This window comes from Rhipicephalus sanguineus, chromosome 7 (genome assembly GCF_013339695.2).
Source record: "Rhipicephalus sanguineus isolate Rsan-2018 chromosome 7, BIME_Rsan_1.4, whole genome shotgun sequence".
Taxonomy (NCBI): Eukaryota; Metazoa; Arthropoda; class Arachnida; order Ixodida; family Ixodidae; genus Rhipicephalus; species Rhipicephalus sanguineus.
In genome coordinates this window covers 93,445,286-93,466,739 of record NC_051182.1, presented here as the reverse complement: position 1 = coordinate 93,466,739, position 21,454 = coordinate 93,445,286, and positions in this window count along the sequence as shown.

The following is a 21,454-nucleotide window of genomic DNA, read 5'->3' as shown; positions in this document are numbered from 1 at the left end:
CGTCATTCTACGGAGAGCCGTGGTACCTACTAAACGCATGTAAGGCATTATGCGCACTTTGTTGATGCTGTGCCTGAGGACGACGAAGAATTATGGCAGAGACCTTTGTATTGGGTTGGAAGCATACAACAACCTACTCGTTGCGCAATTCGCATTGTGTGACACCTGGTCACAGAATTTGCGTTGTGCGACGCTTGGTGCTTATTTTACTCTTCTTCCACGCTATATTGCATATGCTAATGTGGTTCCTTCCTGACATGAAGCCTGTATAGGACCTTTTTGCAAAGCAGTTTCAAGCACCGGCATGGCTCAGAGGTTGAATACTGGGCTCCCACGCAGAGGGCCCAGGTTGGAACCTCGTTCCATCTTGGAATTTTTTTCTTATTTCGTTTTTTTTTTATTTCGAGCGATACTGGTTACGCACACCGGCGGCGGCGGCGGACAACTATGGTGCCAAAGACGGCCGGTGAAATGATCTCATAACAGCTTTCGCTGTAATATAACGGCATTTGCCTGAAGGTGTGAATGATTGTGTAGGTTCCATGACCTAAGACCCCTTTCTTTTGTTAGCAGTGCTACACAGATTTCATGCCCTGTTAAAAACGATTTCACAATTATAGAACTCTCGTCAGTTCGTGCACCTGCTAGTGCAATTCTTTGATAGCCGTCGATAGTTGTTTCTGTCTTGGCGGTAGCTCACAGCAGGAACCGCCGCAAGGTTGCCTGTTCTCCAGAGGGAATCATCGGCTTTGTGGCTATAGTCTAACATTCACTTTGGTTCATCATTTGTGTGGATCACTGGGAAAACGTAGTGGTCGAACAGCTTCACAGAGGATCAGTGTCATCGAGATAAACTAGCGAGGAGATAATATAAAAATATATGGCGCGCCTTCGTGCAGAAGATGTGTTATGTGTTATATTTTTAAGAGCAGAGTTCTCGAAGCTTTTCGTTGAGCCGGTTGGTGCGAACAGTGGTTATCATCATCATGAACCGGTACGCGCTCGTTTCGTCGTCCGCTTCAAATTCTCCTTCGCTCCCACTACACATATGCGATTTGAACGGAGTCGAATACAATAACATGATGGGTGAGTCTGCTAAGCGAATAAAAATCTCGTAACATCACGCAACTAGTCACGTGACTAGAAGCACGTAACACAACGTAACAAGTAGTCGCGTGACTAAAAATTGCGTTGTATAACGCAACACCTAGTCAAATGAATAAAATTCCCGTATCATCACGTACCAATAGTAACATCACTAAAATGAAGCAACGTCATGTAATGCCTAATCACGTGGCATGTTTCCGCCACAAAACAAGTAATAACTGGTGGCATCGCTAAAATCACGCAGCAGCTAGTCACGTTACATGTTCCCGCGAAAACCACGTAACAACTAATCAAGTGACTGGAATCACGTAAGAACTAATCACGTGACTAAAATGACGTAACAAATATAGTCAGATAGAACTTCAGAAGTCCTCGGCATTTTCTGCTCAAAGGCGGATGCACACAAACCTGCACCAATTGGCGCGCATTCCAAACTGACGTCATGAGCCGGACGGCCGGCGACTCCGCCTTCGGAGAATATTGCTGAGTGCATGAGCGGGAATATTTATTTAGTCGGGGGGGGGGGGGGGCGCTCGGCTGCCGCGCTTCGGTCGTCTGGGAGGGGCCTCTCCGGACTTCTTAAGTTGTGTCTGACTATTGTCCCTTGACAAGATTCCGCCAGAAAACATGTGAAAGCTAGACACGGTAACTTAAGCGTCATCACGTGCCTGCTAGTCAAGTGACGCCTTCCCACTAAAGCCACGTAACAGCTTGTCGCGTAAGATGTCCTCGCTTAAAGCCACGTAACAGCTGGTCACGTGACTAAAATCACGTAACATCACGTAAATATTCAGGTGATATGTTCCCGCCAAAACCACCTGACACTAGTGACGTGACTAAAATCACGTAACGTCGTACAACGACTACTCCCTTGACTGAAATCACGTAAAGTCACGTAACTATTCAGGTGATATGTTCCCTTGAAAACCACGTGACACGCGCGCAGTGTGGGGAACCGACCTACTAGCAAACACTTAGGAAGGAAGGAAGGAAGGAAGGAAGGAAGGAAGGAAGGAAGGAAACAGAAAAGGAGAAGACAGCAGGGAGGTTAACCAGAAAAACTTCCGGTTGGCTACCCCACAGTGGGGGATGAGAAATACAGATGAGAAATACAGAGGAGGGAAGGAACAGAGACAAAAAAGGGAAGAAGGGCATCTCTAGCAAAATTTAGCTAGTAGCGCCACTATTGCAAGCTGCGCACTTTTTTTATAAAGGAGATCTTATGAGGCGCTTTTGATACACTGCGTCTTATATTATATGTATGGCATAATTTTGAGATAAAACTTACCGGTGGGCGTGACGTGCTGTCGTTATTTCTCGCTCGCGCTTGAGATCCCTGAACAACTGTCTATAGAGTGCTCTCGATCATGTATGTTTTAGGAGAACTTGGCATTTGCCAACAAGCAACAAGATGACCATAAATTATGGAGGCACCTAGGCAATTCTTATGATGTAGAAATGAGAAACCACTATTTATTGCTGAGTGTGGTGTGAGTTGGGTCGCCGAGTCAACTGTTGTGTAGAACCATTGCCGATTTTAGTGCTGCATCTTTGTTTCCTGGTGTAATGTTGCAGTTAATCGGGTTGCTGCATGACGAAAACCATACTAATGGAGGCCTCTCAGCTGCTTTTTGTATTCAGGACTCTTAAAAAAGTGGAGATATACTTTTATTTGACGACGAAATATCTACAAGCAAGACGAACAGAGTTTTCCGAAAAGTAAGCATATGCATTGAAAAAACAAGACGTGCAAACACGGACACAACACAGAAGTCAAGACACCACAAACGCCGCCTTTACTTCTTTCTTGTGTCGCTGTTTGCACGCGCACTCTTTTAAAATGAATACTTACCAAGTACCTGAGCTCACTGTTATTGTAAACAAATAATAGCTTTTCCAAAGCATGCACATTGCTCACGGATTGCAGAGCGCCTAATTATGGCTATGCAATGCACTTAATTTCAATTCCACCTCCTTCGGTTCGCGTCTCATCAGCGTAATACATATTTGCTGTACACTTACATCAGCACCGTACACTCGTTACCTCTGGTTATCTCGGGCGAGTGCGCATATAGCCCTTGTTATTCTTGAAGTTTTCATGGCACACGTCAATATATGAGCACTGTATACCTCGGTAGCGTAAAACAATTTCGTGTTTAAATAGCGGTTGTCTGGACTCTTATTTTTGACGTGTACCAAGTGTCAAAACTAAATATTGAGGCGGTATTCCACACCACATTATGTCGTACGGTTGAATATATATATATATATATATATATATATATATATATATATATATATATATATATATATATATATATATATATATATATATATATATATATATATATATATATATAACGCTCTTGACGTTGTCCCTTGATTTTACGGCCTACGAATGCTATGAACAAACTAGCAAATTCCAGGATGCTTATGAGTCACCGAGAACTCGCTCGCGCTTCGGATGGTTGCCATCAGATGTGGTACGTTGCTGTTCGTTCCGCAATAGCCCGTTAGCTTTTTTCTCATTTCGACTCAGCTACCTATCTTAGTGCATGCTAGCAAATATTGCGGCCATGCAGATGAGCTCATAACGTTTTAGGTAGAGGAAAAATGCCTGATAAACAAGATAAGAGAATCACACTTGTTACGACAGCGTAGCTGGCAACCTCAGAATAAATTAAGAAGCTCTCCAAAATGCCGGTGTGATAGTCAAACATAAAGGAAAAAAAAACAGTTAGAGAGATTGTTCAAGTCGAAATTATTGATCGTCTAGTACTTCCTGTAAGCCCATTATCCGTTGGCTTACGCGGAAGACAGTTTGCGCTTAACTGAAGAAGTAACTGAATGTTTACAGAAGTAACTGTATTGATATAAGAGAGTTTGCACAATGTATATTGATGTCTGGTAGCTATAGCACCATTTACCGTGTACTTAGCTTTAGGTGCACGTTAATGAACCCCAGGTGGTCGAAATTTCCGGAGCCCTCCACTAAGGCGTCCCTCATAATCACATCGTGGATTTGGGACGTTAAACCCCACATATTATTATTATTATTATTATTATTATTATTATTATTATTATTATTATTATTATTATTATTATTATTATTATTATTATTATTATTAATATTATTATTATTATTATAGCACCGTTTAACGTGGATGCACGCACTTCGATGATTGGTGGTACATCTCCATCCCGACGACTAACGTACATGTTAAATGATTAAACAAACCCTTGTGGTAGCTGTAGTAGTTAACGGTGAAAGCGTAATCAGATAACGAGGTGTGGTAGCCAGACGAGCGTTGCATATTGGACGCTGAACTTGGTCGCCATCCCGCGGCATGTTAAAATATGATTGAACACCACGGCCGGACTAGAGGGAAACGCAAAGCGCGTCCTGCCGCCCCGGTAGCCCAGCCGCGATTTTTCTCGGGGCGAGCGCGTCAGCGGTGAACGCGGTGTTACAGCCAGGTGAGGCAGGCGCGCGTCGCAGAACTATTTTTGGTTTGGATTAGCGTGATGCTATGAGCGAGGCCGACGCTTTTACGACGCTTCGTCTAAGATCGCCACCTCGTGGTGTGTTAAGGCATTGACAAAATTGAAATTCTATTGAAAACGCGCCGAATGGGACGGACGTGTAACGCGTTGCAGATGCTAATCGCGGAGGCCACCGTAATGACGGATTACTTTACCTTACTGCTCCCAGAGGGCAACACCACCCCGCCGACCGGGAGAGTGGTAGATATAAAAGGCGCGTTTGTAAAGCTTCTACAGTCTGTGGCCGTGGCACAGTGGCATGTGATGAAATGATTTGTATATTAGATACACTGAAACAGTTAAAAGTTCATAAGTAGATCCAGCCAGCCTTACGCGTGCTGGTGGGTGATGTGTGGCACATGTGTATATGTATATAATGTATTAACATTGCAATAAAGAAAAAAAAAAAAAAAAAGTGGCCGTGGCACAGTGGATAGCGTGCCTGGCATCTGTTGTTGCTGACCGAGCGGTCGTGGGTTCGATTCCCGTTGACGCAACTTTTTTTTCTTTGACATCTGATTGTGTAAATTTTTTCTACGCCATTTCCGTGAAGGAAATACGTCACTGAACTTTTGGTGGACCCCGGCATAAAACATTTTCGTGTTAACATATATTGTCAGTCCGATGACCGCGGGATGCGACTGCGTTTGGAGGCATTCCTAAACGCTGATGAATGCCAGGAAGGATGTCCACACCTTCTGAGAGCAGCGTTCTTGGGAAAGCTACAGCCAAGGTTGGTTAGACAACGTACAATGAAACTCTACGCTTACACAACACCTCCCGATGAACGTTCTGCGCGGAGATTTCATTAAATAATTAAATCATTAACTATTAATTCATTCATTTATTCATTGTTAAGGCAATCAGCGCTGTTTTTTTCGTTGCACCTACCGCTTGCTTCGTGAGGCATTCATAGCAGCCATTTAAACGGCATCAATCTAACCATGTTTAATTCTTTTAATTGTTTAATTAAAACATGAAATGTCAAGAGAGTTTATTTTTCTCACCACTTTTTATTACTTAGGTTACAAGTAAAACCAATTGTATTGGCAGCCGAACTCTGCAATGTAACCGGATCGAGAACATGGGCTTTTCAGGATGACTTCAGCCAGGTATATCCTTAGGCGTTTTGTTCTATTGACAGTCTTGAACTTGAACCTGGCTCATATCTTGGTACCACATGGACAGCTGCATTCGGCTCTTCGATAAAATTGGGCAGATCCCATGTACCGTGGAAATCGATGTTATGCGAATCATGGGCGGAAAAGTGAATGTGGTGTAATTTTTCACATTGAGCGAAACATGACGGAATGACGCTAGAGAAATGTGCAAACGGTATACGCACACATGTGTTGAAGAGTCGCACATGTGTTATATAACCAGTTGTTTACAGTTGCGCAACGATGCCAACATCAACACAGGCGTTATCAACACCAGATGCGGTAAGCTGATATGTAGTGCTTATATTATTCAATACTAGATAGGACGAATTCGAACTGGACAAAGAAGGAAAACAGACGCACAGGTCATGCGCTTCTCCCAACTAAGCTTCATTCAGAAAAATTTCCCTAGATATATACACAGCCGACTGGCACGCGCAGGCGCACTGCACGTACGTTACAGTCACAGTTGCAGTTGTTACAGTTGTTATGCTCGTACTCGTCCGTTATGACGGACAACGCACCCACGTTTCACTAACTCTTGTGCAAGGGTGGAAAAGTTTCTTGACAGTTCTTGAACAACGTTATCATCACCATGATCAGTGAGCACCAGCAGGTGGGCAGGACTTGTTACGGAATCCGTTCGTGATCGCGGTTATGAGGGGTCTAAGTGTAGTGAAGTGCAAGGTATAGTACAGCTGGTGGAAATCGTGGATGCCTCTCAGGAAGAAATCATCTATAATGCCTCCTGTCCTGAACCTGGGAAGGAGATGAAGCAGGCGTAGTTGGGCTTAAAAAAGCCAATGTTGAAGTCACCGGTAATGATGAGAGGCATGCTCCCCTCGGCAGAGTTATTGTAGAAAGCATTGAACCCGGTTTTTGCATGTTCTGTCTTCAGCTCCGTCACTTTCTTTGCGTCCGCCACTGTGGTGTAGCGGTTACGGTGCACGGCTGCTAAGCCGCAGGTCGCGGGTTCGATCCCGGCCACGGCGGTTGCATTTCGATGGAGGCGAAATGATAAAGACCTGTATTCTGTGCGGTGTCAGTGCACTTTAAAGAACACTGGTTAAACACTGGCTAAAGAACACTGGAACAATGGCGAAAATTTCCGGAGCCCTCCACTGCGGCGTCTCTCATAATAATATCTTGGTTTTGGGATGTATAACTCCAACAATTCTTATTATTATCAGTTTCCTCGCGTGTCAACGTGTATGTTCGCGGGTACTGTGTCGATTGAGACTCTGTATCACATGTGGCACATACCCGCATAACATGAACTATGGTATGCCGGTATGTGCCACACGTGGCTGAGAGAAAGGGTTTCCTGACGTACGCGACAGGTATTTCGCGTTATTCATGTCATGACCCGCGAATAAATTTCTTTATGCACTGATCCTCTGCTATGCGAATTTTGGTATATTACAACCTATGGAGACGACCAGGAGAGCGCCCAGACCTAGGCGGCTAGATAGATAGATAGATAGATAGATAGATAGATAGATAGATAGATAGATAGATAGATAGACACGGCCAAAGTGTCCGAGGTTCGCTAAGAAATGCTTCGCATTTAATAAGTACAGAAACATGAAAAATAACCCAATTGAATGCCAATATTGTCACGACACAGGAACAACAGAAGTCGGATACAGGACAGCTCACTTTATTTATGCGAGGCACTGGAAAAAGGATCGGGCATGAACCTCGTCTTCCTTTCTTACTGCGCCAACTCTTCTTTGTTGTCGCATTGCAGAATGGATGTGGCAATATTATACACACAAATAACATAATACACAATCTACCACGAAGGTAGAGGCCAAGGTTCATATATCCACAAGCTCCTGAGGCGCTCGACTAGAACGGCCAATGGAGCAAATGTTCGATTTACAGTGCGCCTGCGCAGATCCTGGATATAGAAACCTGTTGGTCTACCTTCAATGAAATCACTTGTCAGTCTGCGCCTGTGTTACTCTTCCTTTTGATTGTCCCATGTCGATGCGCTATTTACGATGAATGTAATGTTTCCTCTATTTTTATCGGTTTCCTATTATTCGACGCTCTGGTAAAGGTGAGTGCTCCATGTCTGTTTCCTTTGTTGCTGAGCTCCCACTTTAAAGGCACCTTCATAAATCAGCCCAGTTACTGTTTCATGCATTGTCATTATGTTATCTCCAACGAGCTGTTCTAAAGCTATGCATTTGTTTGTGCGATTAAGTGAGAATTCATCTGCTGTCACTTTGCGTTGAGAGTGGCATATTTTCTGATAGATTTCTACGCCTATATTACGCACGATATAAATACGCTCAAGGAGAGCTCTTGTATTTTCATACTCTGATTACACCAACAAATTAGCTGGCGTCTTTCACTGTCCTTCCTGTTCGCTGTCATCACAGTCTACAACTCGAATACGTCTTAACTCATTCGCTTTGTGCGTTGCATGTTTGCTCATTTCCACTTTCTTTCTGCCTCTCTTCCAAGGTGTGGTCGCATTACTAAGTTTAAGCGAGGCTTAATATTTAACGTGATTCGCACGTTTATTTGCGGGAATTCCTGAAAACACGCTTTTCAGCTTCAAATGTCTGAAACGGCGTCCTAAAGCAGTATCGGCATTTCAATGAAGGCTGTGAATGCCGAAAAATTTTTCAACAACGGCTCGCAAATTACCAACATTCAAATAATAAATACAAATATTGCATCGGGACGCGTTCTTTTTGCACGTAACATCTCAGACTACGAGTTTTTTTATTGTATAGATTCAGTGACACCTCACACGCTATCTATTTGCGGGCTCTTAGCCTGAATTTCAGCCGCTGAGCCTTATTTTAAGCTTCCTTAACAGCTGCTTTAAATGAAAGGCCGTGTGGCGACAGCGAGGTAGCGCAATGAACCAAGTTTTGCCCTCGTATTGCAAAAACACAATTTATATCATTAGGTCGATGAGTGTGAAGAGCATGCCGTATTTATTCAAATATAGGTCGACCATTTCTTACGCAAACGTTACCCATAATTCAATGTAGACCTACACTCGTGACCAAAGAAATTCGACCTATACTTGTGACAAAGTTAGCAAAAGTACTCATATGGCGTTCGACTGTCACGCCCGCCATTTCGTAGCGTTAGCTACACTTGCCTAGCCGGAGCCGATATCGCGTGGAGCGTCATGAGCCGTGCTGCGCATGCGCGAGGGCCAGTGATGTCACACAGCTGGGTCACCGGAGCTGGCATCTCAAGCGCTCTCCGACACCGCCGCGCGCGGCTCGCCGCTGCTGGTCTGCGCGTTCAGGAGGAGTGGCGTCGTAGCCGCGGCAGACAAACTGGCGGCGCCTGCGCGGGCGCAGACTCCGCCACCGCCGCGCGCGACTCGATGTCGCTGGTCTGCGTTTTCCAGAGTGACATCGTAGCCTTGGCAGGCGTATTAGCGCCAGTGCGCGCGCGGCTATTCGCCTTAGCTGTGCAGTCGCCGTTTGACACAGAGTTGGAGCCGCTTGATAGCGCCTCTGACTGGCGTTTGCAGGTTGGTAACGCCATGGAGAAGGAGAGCGCAAATGCTGCTCGACGGCGCAGAAGAGCCGAGAAGTTTATCTCATCGGATCTCGAAGTAGTTGCCTGGCAATTAGCGGTTCAGCGTACGAAGAATGAACAGAAGAAGGCTAATAATCTTAGATAATCCGGAAAGCTAAGAATAATCAACTAAACCTTCGCTAACGCTACGTATATCCTGGCATAGCCGAGCTAAGCCACTGCAATTTTTTTAAAGAGCGCCATCTCAACTGGTATATTATTATGTGTAATTACAGTAAATATATTGCCACGCCCACTTCTTGTCTTGTTTTGATGTATTCGGGTTTGACCGGCAGAGACGGTTATCAACGCTCGACGCTGTCCGCGAAGTAGTGTTCTAGAAGCGTCGCGATTGTAGTAGATCGGTTTGTTAAGATTGCGCCCCGCACGCGAATGTTCCAGCTTTGTCTAGAGATTATGCCGCCACCAGCGATATTGCTGGAAAGTTCGATAGCGCCTGTATACAAGCCGACGCGCGTGACCGCTTGTCAGTTGATCGACGGACGACGCCCTGTTCGCCGCTATCATTGTACAGCGTGCATTGCTGTAGTTCTAGTTCTCATTTTCCGGCCACAAGTTCGGCCAAATAAACAGTTTCATCCTACAAACGCCGACTGCTGTCTTCGTCGACGTCACGACCACGTGACATCTGGTGGAGGTGCTGCTTCATGATCCGGACGCCACCGCGGAGCGATGACCCAAGCCCAAGCCGCGAAGAAGACGACTCTAAGGACAACCCGGATCCTCGAACCAGGCGCCGGCAGAAAGGACTACCCCCCCGATACGGACTCCTACCGGATAAGCCAAAAGCCACGGCGACAAGAACAACAGGCACGATGACGGCCGCAGCGAACCCTGCCGCGATAGTGATGCAGCCGCCCAGGGAGCCGCCGACATTTCGTGGTTCGCCATGTGAAGACCCCGAAACCTGGCTGGAGACGTTCGAAAGGGTGGCAACATTTAACAACTGGAACGCCGACGACAAGCTGCGCCACGTGTACTTCTACCTGGAAGAAGCAGCAAGGACATGGCTCGAGAACCGGGAGTCCACGCTTCGAACCTGGGATCTCTTTCGTAGTGCTTTTTTGGAGACGTTCACGAGCGTCGTTCGAAAGGAAAGGGCCGCATCCTTGCTGGAGACACGGGTTCAGCTCCCGAACGAAAACGTGAGCATCTTCGCGGAAGAAATGACCCGGCTGTTCCGCCACGCTGACCCCAACATGCCTGAAGAAAAGAAGGTTCGTTTCCTCATGCGAGGAGTAAAGGAACAGCTCTTCGCTGGCCTTATGAGGAATCCGCCGAATACCGTCCAAGAATTTGTCTCCGAAGCAACAACAATCGTCGCTGGCGGCGGCGGCGTATGGCCGACAGGTGGACGGTAGGGCATCGGTGGCGGCGGCGGCGTCTGGCGACGGTACTGCGGCGGTGTATCGTCTTAGCGAGGGCGTGGAGGAGGAGCATAACGGCGGGCTGCCGCACCATAGCTCATAGCTTGCGGCTGCGGCTCTACTAGCTGAGGCGCACCGAGTGAATGCTGGATCTCCTGGCGCACGAGGTCGGCGATGGAATCTACTTGAGGTTGCGACGAAGGTAGAAGTTTTCGCAGCTCCTCTTGCACGATTGCTCGAATCGTCTCACGCAGGTCGGCGGATCCTAGCGCTTGAACGTCGGCGTAGCTTGTGGTCGAGAGGCTGCGGTTGTATTGCCGTGTTCGCATCTCAAGCGTTTTCTCGATTGCTGTTGCTTCGGAGACAAATTCTTGGACGGTATTCGGCGGATTCCTCATAAGGCCAGCGAAGAGCTGTTCCTTTACTCCTCGCATGAGGAAACGAACCTTCTTTTCTTCAGGCATGTTGGGGTCAGCGTGGCGGAGCAGCCGGGTCATTTCTTCCGCGAAGATGCTCACGTTTTCGTTCGGGAGCTCAACCCGTGTCTCCAGCAAGGATGCGGCCCTTTCCTTTCGAACGACGCTCGTGAACGTCTGCAAAAAAGCACTACGAAAGAGATCCCAGGTTCGAAGCGTGGACTCCCGGTTCTCGAGCCATGTCCTTGCTGCTTCTTCCAGGTAGAACTACTACTGGCCGCGCCTTGCCGCCGACGTCACACGCTACGTAAGGACGTGCCGAGACTGTCAGCGACGGAAGACACCGCCCACAAGACCAGCAGGCTTCCTTCAGCCGATCGAGCCTCCTCGGCGACCATTCCAGCAGATCGGGATGGACCTCCTGGGGCCGTTCCCAACCTCGACTTGCGGAAATAAATGGATCGTCGTGGCTACCGACTACCTCACCCGCTACGCCGAAACAAAAGCCCTGCCCAAAGGCAGTGCCGCTGAGGTAGCCAAGTTCTTCGTTGAGAACATCGTCCTTCGACACGGCGCCCCAGAGGTTCTCATCACCGACAGAGGTACGGCGTTCACGGCTGACCTGACTCAGGCGATCTTGGAATACAGCCACACAAGCCACCGCCGCACCACCGCGTACCACCCACAGACCAACGGCCTCACCGAGCGTCTAAATAAGACCATCGCCGACATGCTGGCCATGTACGTCGACGTCGAACACAAGACGTGGGACGCCATCCTTCCGTACGTGACCTTCGCGTACAACACGGCCGTACAGGAAACGACGCAGATGACGCCATACAAGTTGGTCTACGGACGGAGCCCGGCAACGACGCTCGACGCCATGCTACCAAACGTGACCGACGAGGAAAACATCGACGTGACGACCTACCTACAGCGCGCCGAAGAAGCACGACAGCTCGCCCGCCTACGGATCAAGAACCAGCAGACGACTGACAGCCGCCGCTACAACCTTCGACGACGCCACATGGAATACCAACCCGGTGACCGTGTATGGGTATGGACGCCAATACGCCGACGAGGACTTAGTGAGAAGCTTCTTCGACGATACTTCGGACCGTACAGGGTACTTCGACGCCTGGGCACACTCGACTATGAGGTTGTCCCAGACGGCATTACGAACTCTCAGCGGCGCCGTGCGCGACCTGAAGTCGTCCATGTCGTGCGCCTTAAGCCGTTTTTCGCGCGTTAGCGAGCCTGGGGACTCTATTTTTTTTCCTTTGTTATTGTAATTTATTTGTGTATACACTTGTTTTTTTCTCTTCTATGTTCTTTCACAAGCATCGGGACGATGCTTTTTCAGAGGGGGGCATTGCCACGCCCACTTCTTGTCTTGTTTTGATGTATTCGGGTTTGACCGGCAGAGACGGTTATCAACGCTCGACGCTGTCCGCGAAGTAGTGTTCTAGAAGCGTCGCGATTGTAGTAGATCGGTTTGTTAAGATTGCGCCCCGCACGCGAATGTTCCAGCTTTGTCTAGAGATTATGCCGCCACCAGCGATATTGCTGGAAAGTTCGATAGCGCCTGTATAAAAGCCGACGCGCGTGACCGCTTGCCAGTTGATCGACGGACGACGCCCTGTTCGCCGCTATCATTGTACAGCGTGCATTGCTGTAGTTCTAGTTCTCATTTTCCGGCCACAAGTTCGGCCAAATAAACAGTTTCATCCTACAAACGCCGACTGCTGTCTTCGTCGACGTCACGACCACGTGACAATATAGGACACAAAAATAAAGAGTAGCTTACATGAAAGGGTTCTGAGATTGCCGTCAGTGTTGCCTACCGTTCGAACACAGTCACCGCAGCTGCCCTCGTAGGCACACTCAGTCATCATGTTTAGTCGACAGATAAAACGGTTAAAATGAGTATGGGGTCACCCGCAGGACAGCAGTCATGTATTTGATTTTGTTGTCGCCAACTCTTGGAAGCGTTGAATAACTGAACACAAGCAGCACACTTTCACGGCGGCTCACAAATGCAAATAACAAAAAAAAAAACAGCGCGATCACACCAAGGAGGTTAAAAAAACGTCTTTGGATAATACCGCGGTAAGCATAAAGCACCTCGGGTGATGATGAGACCACGCCACCGCAATAGCTCTGGAGAAGAAACGCGGATCTCGAAGGCTTTACTCTTGCTAAGTGCGTTAAGTACATCGTATGCGCCCTCTTCTAATAGCAAATACAGATATAAAAGTTACGCGTTTTCTCGTGGAAATCTGAAACATCGTGGGTTTCAAAACAGGTATGGGTTGCCCGTACACGAAAATATTTTTTTTTATTTCTTGTAGATGTCAATATATAGGCTTGAGCTACATTAGTAGTTGACCTATTTTCGGGACAAAAATGACCATCTTTGTTTAAGAAGAGAGCTCAGGAGGGGTAGTCGAGGGTGCTTTGAATTAGGGCCGCGTCCGGGGGCTTCGCGAACAGCCTTAACTGATCGCCAAGGATTAATACGGTAGCAAGATGACCCTTGCGATATGTACTACATGCATTCATGTTTGGTATGGTGGCGACTCACAGTACTGTGTACTCTAAAACGGAAGCGCTGCATGGAGCTGTCCGTATAGTCACAAGACGTTTCGTCTATATGCTATATGCGCCTAAACCAACTCTCAATGAAGCCAAATGACTAAGATTGCGCCTACAGAAATACACCCTCAAAAGCCTCCGTGCTTCATTTGGTTCAATTGCAGACTTCGACTGCCTATTCAGAAGGTTATAACTATAACCTAGGCAATGAAAATTGCTGCAAACATAAACTAACTTGTCATTAGATCCTTTAAACAAACGATTAAAATATTTTAAAAGTTCTTGGATTGGCGCTCTTTAAACAGCTGCTACGAATTCCTCACACTGGAAGCAGGCGGTGCAACGAAAAGCAGTAGCACTGCTAGCCTAGATGTAATAGAAGCGTTTTCTGTGGTAGCCACAACAGTGAATGAACAAATGAATTACTGGATGTATGAATGGAAAATCCGCGCAAAATCTTCTTTAGGAGCTGTCTAAGTGATGTGTAAGCGTGGTGTCTTATTGTGCGCTGTCTAAACACCCTTGGCTGCAGCTTTCCATAGAGCGCTGTTTTCGGATGGCAAATGCATCACGGTTAACGCCTCTTTTCTAGCATTTATCCGCGCTTTGGAATAGCTCCCCCACAACCGTATTTGTCAGCCACCAAAACACGAGATTGGAATTAAAGCTTGGTCGTTTAAAAATTTAAGGGGAGACGTGGGTCTTGAAAAGTGTGTTTTTATAGTTGGGTGAACGGAATGCAATTTATTACACTTATTCAGTTTTACAGCGAAAGCTGTTATGAGAATTTCGGCGACCGTTTTTGGCGCCGTAGTTGTCCGCCGGTGTCCGTAACCACTATCGCGCGAAAAAAAAGCGAAATAAGAAAAAAACTCTACGATGGAACGAGGTTCGAACCTGGGCCCTTTGCGTGGGAGCACAGTATTCAACCGCTGAACCATGCCGGTGCTTGAAACTGCTTTGCAAAAAGGTCCTTACAGGCTTCATGTCGGGAAGGAACCACATTAACATATGCAATATAGCGTGGTAGAAGAGTAAAATAAGCACCAAGCGTCGCACAACGCGAATTCTGTAACCAGGCGTCACACAATGCGAATTGCGCAACGAGAAGGCTGTTGAATGCTTCAAACCCATTACAAAGGGGTCCGCCATAATTCTTCATCGTCATCAGGTACAGTATCAACAAAATACGCATAATGCCTTACATGCGTTTAGCAGGTACCACTGCTCTCCGTAAAGTGACGAAAAATGGCATAATGCCTGCTTTCTTACTTCTAAAATATTACAATGATTTATAGCGTTGTGGGTTCCTCGCAAGTGCGCTAGTAATGGTTGCCAAGGAAGCCCGTAAGCGCATGATCCATTTCTTCGGGATCTCAGTAAAGTTCTTCGCCCCCCCCCTCTCTCTCCTACGTCAACGTATGTTATATAGCATGGCGGGAGAGGGAAATTGCGACAGGGCGTCACCCAATGCAAATTGCATAACTGGTGGACCGTTTCAAGCTTCCAACCCATTAAAAGGGCTGAGCCATAATTCTTCATCGTCATCAGTCGTCGCTTCAACAAAGTGCACATAATACCTTGCAGACGTGCAGCTGGTGCCTCGCTTCTCCGCAGAATGGCGAATATTAGCTTATAGGTGCTTCCCAATTTCACAAAAATTGTGATTTATGGCGTAGTGGGTACCTCGCTAGTGTACTTGTACACTAGAAACGCCGCTCTAGAAACACCGCTCTTCCAGCTTTCGCTGTGACTATGCTGCGGTTTCAGCGCAGGCCTGGCATTTTTTTTTCTGCAGGTTCCAAGTCTCTGAGTAGATTTTTAATAGCTGCATTAGAACAAAATATATCCTAGTTCTACAACGTGTTCTAGCACAATTCTTACGGGGATTTTCCGCATTTTCTTTTCGTCAAACACAAAAACAAAGTATGCAGCAAGATTGCCAGCAAGCACGTCTAGCTGATGATGCTATTTATTTTCTTATAATGTTGTTTACCAAATGATAATTCTCAATTATCATAAAGTGTATGAAGCAGAAATTTTTCACTCATATTTACATCCGTTTACTTTGCATTCGAAGTTCGATGAAAACTATCAAATTAGCATCATCGGCTAGACGAGCTCTCTGGCAATCTTGCCACACCTTTTGTTTTTTTTTGTTTGACAAAGCAAAGTTGCCAAAAAGTACCGTAAGAAATATGCTATCAGAAATTGCATATCTTTTGTTCTAATGCAGATAATAAAAATCTACTTGAAAGTTTCGAATCTGCAGAAAAAACTGAATAAGTGTAACAACTTTCATTCAGTTAGCCCAACTGATAAAAAATATTTTTTCAAGACCCAGGTCTTCCCTTAACTGATGCATGCAATCCCTCACGCGGGTTTGGATGTAGACTTTGAGAAGGCATCTACCCACTACAACGACATCCAGCGAAAGTTCATTAAACCTTGTTGGGCTAGTTGGCACGTGCTTCAAGAAATTAGAAGACGCAATCCACCAAGAAAAGAGAGGCGAAAGGAAAGCGCGTTACTCTCAACAAATTTTATTGTTGAAAGACGATCGCGATATATACACCGAGCCTCGCATGCGCAACAACATACCACGCGTCACAGCACAATAATCAGCCACTCTCAATTCAAGCGCAAGTTTAAAAAAACGTTCAAAATATTCAAACTCAGCTGATCACAGACCAACAAACGCACCTCTAATACAGATATATTTTTCTTCTCTTATGTGGTATGCTTCCAGCATTTCTCGTTCAAACACCTCTTTGTCTCCCCCAAGAAGGGTGACATTGGCAAATCTTGCCTCACATCTACACATTCTTCAGAACATAGATAAATGTGACGAAAGATTATATATTCTCGTTCTATCGTTGACTCATTTGGCCTGTCTAGCCGATGTAAACCCTTTCACAGGAGAGTGGAATTTCGCAGACCGCTCCCAACGCACAGGTGACGTAGGGACTCGCATGGTTCTTACGGCCGAGGGCTGGCATGGGTCCTCTTGAAGTCTGTGGGCACAGGCCCGACAGCTTCTTTAATTGGCGCAGAAAACACCACATGTACTTTCTACCTAACACACACCTTTTTAAGGTTGTGACAACATTATGGGCGTATTGTAAACTGCTGGTCTTTTTTTCTAACCGCTGACGTTCCTTCTTTTTCCCTTTAAGCTTTTGAAGCCGGCATTCAGCCGCTGCCGTAACAACCGAGCGAGGCTATTCAGTTGAATATAGCCGGCTGACCTAGTTGCCAAAACTCTCCTGCATTATGTGAGGGCAACATCTAGCCAACACACCTTGCAAACTCATAAAAGCAATAGCTCTCTCAACTCCTTTGCATTGGGAAACATTATAGGGCATCAGATTTTTGCACTATCGAGGCCAGTAGGCCTAACAGATAGGCCCTTCTTACAGGGTGAGGTTCGAATTTAAAAGGAAATTTTGTCATCAGTATGTAGCGCATGCGTGAATAACAGCAACCATCGCACGTTGTCGGAATTTCTTTTAGATGTTGTCCATTAGTTGGTGGTCGGCAACCTAGTTTAACATTTAAAATTACCAGAAAATCGTTCACATACCTGTACACCCTGTGCACCTTTGCATTGGCAAGAACCTGAGCTCACACTCTGCAAACGATACTAAAAACAAGTTTCATAATACGTGGCTTGTTCGTGCTGCCAGGAATTGGACGGATCGGCACAGGAAAAGACACACACAGGGTGAAGCGCGTACTATCAAGTGTTTGTTTTTGTGCCACACACTTCCTTATGTATTACCAGGGAAAGAAAGAAAGTCACACGAACAGTGAAATACAAAAAAGCACACGTTGTGCAAAAATGAGAACGTCACAAGATGGCTTACATTTGCACACAGCGCAGTGCGCGGCCAGGTTACCAGGCTGTGTTAATAATGAACGTGCGATTGTGACATGCGAAATCGTAGACAAGTTTCCTTTATGGTTCACCACAGGCTTGCAAATACTGCAAAGCAATTTTCTACAAAATACATAACTCAAGAACATGCTACAAGTTTTTGGTTCCGCTACTCATAACTTGGCGCCGATTGTTTGCTTATAAATAGCTGCTACCATATTTAGTTTTCCATGCTGCGTGTAAGCTGAGCTTCCAGCACACTAAACACTGGCTTGTAGGTCATCACGTTTAATCAAGCCCCAACTTTGCCACATTGTTCAAAGTACTGTCACATATATTTTCTATAGTATCCCTATCCCTCCTTCCCATGCTACATTTTTGAAGTGTTCACTTCTTTAACGACGCATCGCAGATAACGCATATAAAATCGTATCCCCCGTCTCCGGGTGCTTATAAGTCATGTAAGAGCTTTGTTGTAAAAAACGCAATGTACTTGTACTGCAGTGGAGCAGAAACTTGAGAATAAATGCGAAGCGAGCCTCGTTTACGATATTGGTACGAGTGGCTAGGAATAAGCGGGACTCCGCCTATGTTCTTGGCTTTTACCTGATAATTTCGTTGTTACCTAGCATTCAGGACGGGTGTATAATAGATCCAGAAGTGCAATTTACGAATGTGTATTGCAGCAACAACAACAAAAAAACACTCTGACTTCGCTGTCTGCACAAACCACCAGTTCCCATTGCACTGTCGTTTCTTTTTTCTCATCTGTGTCAGACAAAACAACATTGTTCCTGACGGTACAAATTTGTAGCACCAAACAGCACCGCATGTTAATACTACGCCGCATGCCACTCGAAAAGCAAACATTCAAAGCATCATAAAAGCTTTCAACACGTTTTGAACGTTAAGCAGTGATTCACACAAATTTCGCCAGGTGCAGGCATTTATACAGTGCCATTTCATGCTCTTTCCCTTTCTGTACGTGAAAAATTGGAGGAGGAATTAGCGTTCTGATGCCACAGCGAGAACTGCACCTGAAAGTCGTTTTATTAATTGCGCATCCTTCGTAATCCTTATCAGCCTAATTCAAGCTGGCGGAAAAGACAGATTACAGCTCCATTATTTCCTCATTCGTTATTTCTTTTAGCCAGCCGAAAGTAAAAAAAAACAAAAAGCGCGCTATATTTATGCAAAAACGAACTGTGGCCTGAAATGCCTTAGAGAGGACTGTGGTATTCAGTGCGAAGAGCAAATACCGCGCCGATTTGCTTCGATTATCGTATTATTCTTTGGCGCCGATATGGAAATGTCGCCATGCACATCTACCTTCGTTCTTTAAACGTTGTTTGCGTTTCTTGTGGGATTTACTGATTTGTCGTTGTTCATCCGTCCGTATTTATGATATTCAAATTTGAGAAACGAACGTTTTCTTTGACTAAAGCGATAATTTTGATTGGTGACAGTAGTTCCGTTGATGTAATTTTTCTTTTCGTTTTAAGAATAAATTGACGCGAAGTGGTGCGTTGCTAGCGAGGAAGGCGTAGCTGTTCTCGAAATGTCTTTACTCTTTTAGTTCCCCAACGAAATCTCGAGTCTGTTGAAAATAACTCGAAATGATTCTATCAGCCCAAGGAAGCTATTACAGGAAAAATACTCTTTTAATTCCCCAACGAAATCTCGAGTCTGTTGAAAATAACTCCAAATGATTCTATCAGTCCAAGGAAGCTATTACGGGAAAAACTTGGAATACAGGCTTAATACTTCAACACATCTCGGGGAATAAAACGATCAACAGGACATTATTGCACTTCCAAAACAGGAATGAAAAAAAAAAGGCTTTCTCAGTCCGCAATCGACAATTCTCAAAGGGTACTCTATATTAAAACAAGCAGAAATTTTGGTTCGTTATCGTCATCGCCTGATGAGGTAGGACGCCTTTCGTTTAGTTCGTGTGCTGGGGTAATATAAATGCGCCCAATGCAAAGTAAATGCGTCGTCATCAACATTTGGAACATAGTTGTGATAATAAAGGCGTCACGCAGAAGGTCTACCTGCATGACCTCTATACCGCTCAAAACCGTGTCCTAGAAATTTTGTGCTCTGCCTGTCGCTGCCTTCTGTGCCGCTCACCACCTACATACATACGCCACTGAAATGCCTTCGTGCTTGCGGCAATCGTTAAATAGTTTCGGGCTACCGAGGGACCGGCGACATACCTTAGCGATGCACCCTCGGTGCCACTTTTGTAAATCCACTTGTTCTGGTTGCATATTATGACGCACAAGGAGAGGAATACAAGAACACGGATTCACGAACGCACGCACACATGCACACATGTACAGACACAAACACACGCGCACACTTGGCGACTTCCACTGCTTGAACAAATTCCTTCTGCTGACACAATCATTCGGCATCACTTTACACACAGTCGCAATTCTTGTTTGCGAAATAAATGAGCTAAAGACTCTCCGGTCATTTCAATGTTGGCGTGCCCCCATGACAGTGTTGATCTTTCTTATCCCCACAGAGTATATGTTTTTTAAATGCGAAGCATTTCTTAGCGAACTTCTGCGACTTTGAGCGTATCTATCTATCTATCTATCTATCTATCTATCTATCTATCTATCTATCTATCTATCTATCTATCTATCTATCTATCTATCTATCTATCTATCTATCTATCTATCTATCTATCTATCTATCTATCTATCTATCTAGCCGCCTACGACTTTGTGCTCTCCTGGCCGTTTCGTTAATCGGATGTATACCAAAATTGTTGTGTCACAACATGGCCTTATTACGAACATAAATGACAGGTCATATCATGAAAATCATGACACGCATGTCATGAACAGCATGATTTACATTCCACAACCTTAGGCTCTTGCGGCCGTTCCGTTAATTTCATATGCACCGAAATTGGTACGACGTGACAAGAATTCATGACGAACATAATGACTGGTCCTAACGTGCAAATCATGACGCGCATGTCATGTGCAGCATGGTTTACATGACATGGTCTCTGGGCGCTCGCGGCCGTTTAAATGAAGGGATATATACGAAAACTGGTATGACGAGACATTTCTGTATGAAGAACATAACTGACTCGTGGTAACATCAAAATCATGACATGCAAGTCATGTACAACTTTATTTACATGCCACGCTCATGGTGCGCTAGCGGCCGTTTCAGTAGATTGATATACACCAAAATTGGTATTGCGCTAAGTGACTGTATGAAGAACATGAATAACAGTTGGTAAGATGAAAACCATGATATGCATGTCATGTGTGTCATGATTTACATGCCACGCTCATGATGCATTCGCGGCCGCTTCGTTATCTTGATGTACACCAAAATTGGTATTGCACGCAGCGACTGTATGACGAACGTAAATGAGACATGGTAACATGAAAATCATGATATGCATGACATGTACGACATGACTGACATGTCATGGTCATGGCGCATTCGTGGCCGTTTCGCTTGCGTGATATACACCGAAATTGGTATTGCGCGACGCGACTGCTTGACGAACGTAAATGAGAGGTGGTAACATGGAAGCATGACATGCAGGTCATGTACGACATGATTTGCAAGCCACACTTATGATACATTCGCGGCCGTTTTCCTAGCTTGATATATACCAAAATTGGTATTGCGCGACGCGATTGTATGACGAACGTAAATGAAAGGTGTTAACATGAAAATCATGACATGCATGTCATGTATGGCATGATTTACATGCTATACTCGTGGTGCACTCGCGCCTATTTCGCTCGCTTGATACACACCAAAATTGAT